We start from the raw sequence: 6,326 nt of genomic DNA, 5'->3' as shown, positions 1-6,326 counted from the left end.
GCCTTGCTATTGAGAAAGGCCGCCGTAGGCAGACATGGCTCTCAAGAGGAAGACAGGCTATGTGCACACTGCCCACAAAATGAGGTGGAAACTGAGCTGCACTTCCTAACCTCCTGCTCAATGTATGACCATATTAGAGACACATATTTCCCTCAGATTACACAGATCCACAACGAATTCAAAAACAAAACCCAATTTTGATAAACTCCCATATCTACTGGGTGAAACCCACAGTGTGACATCACAGCAGCAAGATTTGTGACCTGTTGCCACAAGAAAAGTGCAACGAGAGAGAGAGAGTAATGAAGATGAGAGTGTAGATGTGTTTACAAAAGAAAAAAGGAGAAAGAATAACAAAATGATTGAATAAATTAAAGACGTAATGGGCCTGCATCCCAAATGGATCCCTATTCCATATAGTGGACTCCTTTTGACCAGGGACAAATGGATCCCTATTCCATATAGTGGACTCCTTTCGACCAGGACAAATGGATCCCTATTCCATATAGTGGACTCCTTTTGACCAGGGACAAATGGATCCCTATTCCATATAGTGGACTCCTTTCGACCAGGGACAAATGGAACCCTATTCCATATAGTGGACTCCTTTCGACCAGGGACAATGGAACCCTATTCCATATAGTGGACTCCTTTCGACCAGGGACAAATGGAACCCTATTCCATATAGTGGACTCCTTTCGACCAGGACAAATGGATCCCTATTCCAATAGTGGACTCCTTTCGACCAGGGACAAATGGAACCGTATTCCATATAGTGGACTCCTTTCGACCAGGGACAAATGGAACCCTATTCCATATAGTGGACTCCTTTCGACCAGGGACAAATGGAACCCTATTCCATATAGTGGACTCCTTTTGACCAGGGACAAATGGAACCCTATTCCATATATGGACTCCTTTCGACCAGGGACAAATGGAACCCTATTCCATATAGTGGACTCCTTTTGACGCAGGGACAAATGGAACCCTATTCCATATAGTGGACTCCCTTTCTATGCTCACTGAGTCTGTACATAGTCAAAGCTTTCCTTAAGTTTGGGTCAGTCACAGTGGTCAGGTATTCTGCCACTGTGTACTCTCTGTTTAGGGCCAAATAGCATTCTGGTTTGCTCAGTTTTTTTGTTAATTCTTTCAAATGTGTCAAGTAATTATCTTTTAGTTTTCTCATGATTTGTTTGGGTCTAATTGTGTTGCTGTCCTGGGACCAGCTTGCTTAGGGGACTCTCCTCCAGSTTCATCTCTCTGTAGGTGATGGCTTTGTTATGGAAGCTTTGGGAATCGCTTCCTTTTAGGTGGTTGTGAAATTTATCTATTCTGGATTTTGATCATTAGCGGGTATCAGCCTAATTCTGCTCTGCATGCATTATTTGGTGTTTTACGTTATACGCTGAGGATATTTTTGCAGAATTCTGCATGCAGAGTCTCAAATTGGTGTTTGTTCCATTTTGTGAATTCTTGGTTGGTGAGCGGACCCAGACCTCACAACCATAAAGGGCAATGGGTTCTGTAACTGATTCAAGTGTTTTTAGACAGATCGTAATTGGCATGTCAAATTTTATGTTCCTTTTGATGGCATAGAAGGCCCTTCTTGCCTTGTCTCTCAGATCGTTCACAGCTTTGTGGAAGTTACCTGTGGCGCTGATGTTTAGGCCAAGGTATGTATAGTTTTTTTGTGTGCTCTAGGGCAACGGTGTCTAGATGGAATTTGTATTTGTGGTCCTGGCAACTGGACCTTTTTTGGAACACCATTATTTTTGTCTTACTGAGATTTACTGTCAGTAAGGTCTCACAGTTGACAGTGCATATCAGAGCAAAAACCAAACCATGAGGTCGAAGGACTTGTCTGTTGAGCTCCGAGACAGGATTGTGTCGAGGCACAGATCTGGGGAAGGGTACCAAAAAATGTCTGCAGCATTGAAGGTCCCCAAGAACACAGTGACCTCCATCATTCTTAAATGGAAGAAGTTTGGAACCACCAAGACTCTTCCTAGAGCTGGCCGCCCGACCAAACTGAGCAATCGGGGGAGAAGGGCTTTGGTCAGGGAGCTGACAAAGAAGCCGATGGTCACTCTGAAGGAGCTCCAGAGTTCCCCTATCTCCACAGAGGAACCTTCCAGAAGGACAACCATCTCTGCAGCAGTCCAACAATCAGGCCTTTATTGTAGAGTGGCCAGATGGAAGCCACTTTTCTGTAAAAGGCACATGACAGCCCGCTTGGAGTTTGCCGAAAGGCACCTAAAGGACTCAGACCATGAGAAACAAGATTCTCTGGTTTGGAGAAACCAGGATTGAACTCTTTGGCCTGAATGCCAAGCGTCACGTCTGGAGGAAACCTGGCACCATCCCAAAGGTGAAGCATGGTGGTGGCAGCATCATGTTGTGGGGATGTCTTTCAGCGGCAGGGATTAGGAGACTAGTTAGGATCGAGGGAAAGATGAACGGAGCAAAGTCCAGAGAGATCCTTGATGAAAACCTGCTCCAGAGCGCTCAGGACCTCAGACTTGGGTGAACGTTCACCTTCCAACAGGACAACAACCCTAAGCACACAGCCAAGACCACGCAGGAGTGGCTTTGGGACAAGTCTCTGAATGTCCTTGAGTGGCCCAGCCAGAGCCCGAACTTGAACCCAATCGAACATCTCTGGAGAGACCTGAAAATAGCTGTGCAGCGATGCTCCCCATCCAACCTGACAGAGCTTGAGAGGATCTGCAGAGAAGAATGGGAGAAACTCTCCAAATACAGGTGTGCCAAGCTTGTAGCATCGTACCCAAGAAGACTCGAGGCTGTAATCGCTGCCAAAGGTGCTTCAACAAAGTACTGAGTAAAGGGTCTGAATACTTATGTAAATGTTATATTTAGGTTAAAAAAAATTATACATTTGCAAACATTTCTAAAATCCTGTTTTTTGCTTTGTCATTATGGGGTATTGTGTGTAGATTGATGAAGGTAAAGAGACATTTTAGAATAAGGCCGTAACGTAACAAAATGTGGAAAAAGTCAAGGGGTCTGAAAACTTTCCGAACGCACCTGTAGTCAGTAAAACATTCCTCATTTAAAGTAGCAGAATCAGAGCTAGTAAGAAAATACACTCGCTAGATGGATTCTCATAGACAGAAAGCATTTAGTCACAGTGGACTTGACTTTGTCTTTCAAACATGCTATTTATTTGACTTGACGCGTTCACCAGTCAGGTGCGGACTATTTGATTTGACGCGTTCACCAGCCAGTCAGAGGGGACTATTTGATTTGACGCGTTCACCAGTCAGTCAGAGGGGACTATTTGACTTGACGCGTTCACCAGTCAGTCAGAGGGGACTATTTGACTTGACACGTTCACCAGCCAGTCAGAGGGGACTATTTGACTTGACACGTTCACCAGCCAGTCAGAGGGGACTATTTTGATTGACACGTGTTCACCAGCCAGTCAGAGGGGACTATTTGACTTGACACGTTCACCAGCCAGTCAGAGGGGACTATTTGACTTGACACGTTCACTCAGCCCAGTCAGAGGGGACTATTTGACTTGACACGTTCACCAGCCAGTCAGAGGGGACTATTTGACTTGACACGTTCACCAGCCAGTCAGAGGGGACTATTTGATTTGAGGGTTTATCACTAATCTTGGAAAAACCACGGCACTCTTGAAATCTACGTTTATTTGTGTCATATGCACATGATAAAGAAAAGTGTCACACGGTGAAATGTTAAACTTGCAATCTCTCATAACTTTTGATTATAAAAGTATAAAAGTATTCAGTAAAAAAAATATATATATTCGTAGTATACACTGAGTATATCAAACATTAGGACTCCCCTCTTTTGCCCTCAGAACAGCCCTTAAATCGCCAGGACATGGACTCTACAAGGTGTTGAAATCGTTCCACAGGGATGCTGGCCCATGTTGACTCCAATGCTTCCTACAGTTGTGTCGAGTTGACTGGATGTCCTTTGGGTGGTGGAYCATTCTTGATACACACTGGAAACTGTTGAGCGTGAAAAACCCAGCAGCGTTGCAGTTCTTGACACACTCAAACCAGTGTGCCTGGCACAATCCATATCTCAATTGTCTGAAGGGTAATAATCCTTCTTTAACCCGTATCCTCCCGTTCATCTACACCGATTTGAAGTGGATTTAACAAGAGACATCAATAAGGGATCATAGATTTCACCTGGATTCACCTGGTCAGTCTGTGTCATGGAAAGAGCAGGTGTTCCTAATGTTTTGTCCAGTCAGTGTATAGACATGTTCAACTCCTGCACAATATTAGGTGTCCTGCCGCGGTCTTAAACATGTCTCTCTGTGTGCAGAGGATCCGAGGGAGGCTGTGTCACCAGAGTAAACCTGACACCTTCAACCAGCTGTGGACCGTGGAGGAACAGGTACTGACGGGACATTTTGTATTTGACAAATAATTAATAAATACATTTCGACTCATTTAAAACTCCTAGTTGTCTCAGCCAAGAGTGTAGAACAATACCATACAGATCTGAGATCTCCTCTCTTTAAAGTGCCTTCTTTTGTTGTTATTAGTGAACATCCTAAATGAGTTGTTCCTGAATGAGTCGTTCCCAAATGAGTCGTTCCTAAATGAGTCGTTCCTAAATGAGTCGTTCCTAAATGAGTCGTTCCTGCTGCATGAGTTGTTTCTGTGTAGAATGTTATTAGTGAACATCCTAAATGAGTCGTTCCTAAATGAGTCGTCCTAAATGAGTCGTGAGTCGTTCCCAAATGAGTCGTTCCAAATGAGTCGTTCCTAAATGAGTCGTTCCTGAATGAGTTGTTTCTGTGTAGAATGTTATTAGTGAACATCCTAAATGGGTCGTTCCTAAATGAGTCGTTCCTAAATGAGTCGTTCCTAAATGAGTCGTGAGTCATTCCTAAATGAGTCGTTCCTAAATGAGTCGTTCCAAATGAGTCGTGAGTCGTTCCTAAATGAGTCGTTCCTAAAATGAGTCGTTCCTGAATGAGTCGTTCCTGAATGAGTTGTTTCTGTGTAGAATGTTATTAGTGAACATCCTAAATGAGTCGTTCCTAGATGAGTCGTTCCTAAATGGGTCGTTCCTAAATGAGTCGTTCCTAAATGAGTTGTTCCTAAATGAGTCGTTCCTAAATGAGTCATTCCTTAATGAGTCGTTTCTGTGTAGAAAAAGTTGGAGCATCTGCTGCTGAAGTTCTCTCCTGAGGAGGTGGAGTCTAAACGCTGGCAAGAAGATAGCTGACGCCCTGGGAAACAGGACGCTAAACAGGTCACACACACACACACACACACACACACACACACAACACACACACACACACACACACACACACACACACACACACACACCACCACACACACACACACACACACACCACACAACACACACACACACACACACACACACACACACACACACACACCACCACACACACACACACACACACACACACACACACACACACACACACCTACATACACAACTACACACACCTACACACACACACACACACACACACACACACACACACACACCACACACACACACACACACAACAATGTATTATCTTTTTGGCTAAACATTTGTTCTCTGTGTGTGCAGGTGGCCAGCCGCGTTCAGAAGTACTTCATCAAACTGACTAAAGCAGGAATCTCTGTTCCTGGGAGGACCCCCAACATGTGTATCTACAGCAAGAAGGTATCTACATATCCTCAAACCTCTCCTCTCCCCAGACGATGCATCATGTTGTTGTAGGGGGGGTCCCCGAGCAGAGTAGAGGACCCTGGGTAGCCAAGGGAGGTGGATAGGTGGGAACGAGGAGAGTAGAGTAGAGGACCCGGTAGCCAAGGGAGGTGGATAGGTGGGAACGAGGAGAGTAGAGGACCCTGGGTAGCCAAGGGAGGTGATAGGTGGAACGAGGAGAGTAGAATAGAGGACCCTGGGTAGCCAAGGGAGGGGGATAGGTGGGAACGGGGAGAGTAGAGGACCCTGGGTAGCGAAGGGAGGGGGAGGGTGGGGAACGGGGAGAGTAGAGGACCCTGGGTAGCGAAGGGAGGGGAGGGGGTGGGAACGAGGAGAGTAGAGGACCCTGGGTAGCGAAGGGAGGGGAGGGTGGGAACGGGGAGAGTAGAGGACCCTGGGTAGCGAAGGGAGGGGTCTATACAGACACAATACATTGCAGGATTTCAAGATACAGTTGTCCATAGCAGCAACGTTCAGGATATGAAAACTCACAAATAATTACAGATGACGGCGAGTCTATAGCTCAGCCTCTGAGTTTCTACTGCAGCTAAAACTAAAACAGCATGACTAGGGATTCCCCTTTT

The sequence above is a fragment of the Salvelinus sp. IW2-2015 genome, unplaced genomic scaffold (genome assembly GCF_002910315.2).
Source record: "Salvelinus sp. IW2-2015 unplaced genomic scaffold, ASM291031v2 Un_scaffold4878, whole genome shotgun sequence".
In the NCBI taxonomy this organism is placed as follows: Eukaryota; Metazoa; Chordata; class Actinopteri; order Salmoniformes; family Salmonidae; genus Salvelinus; species Salvelinus sp. IW2-2015.
This window is presented reverse-complemented; position numbering follows the sequence as displayed.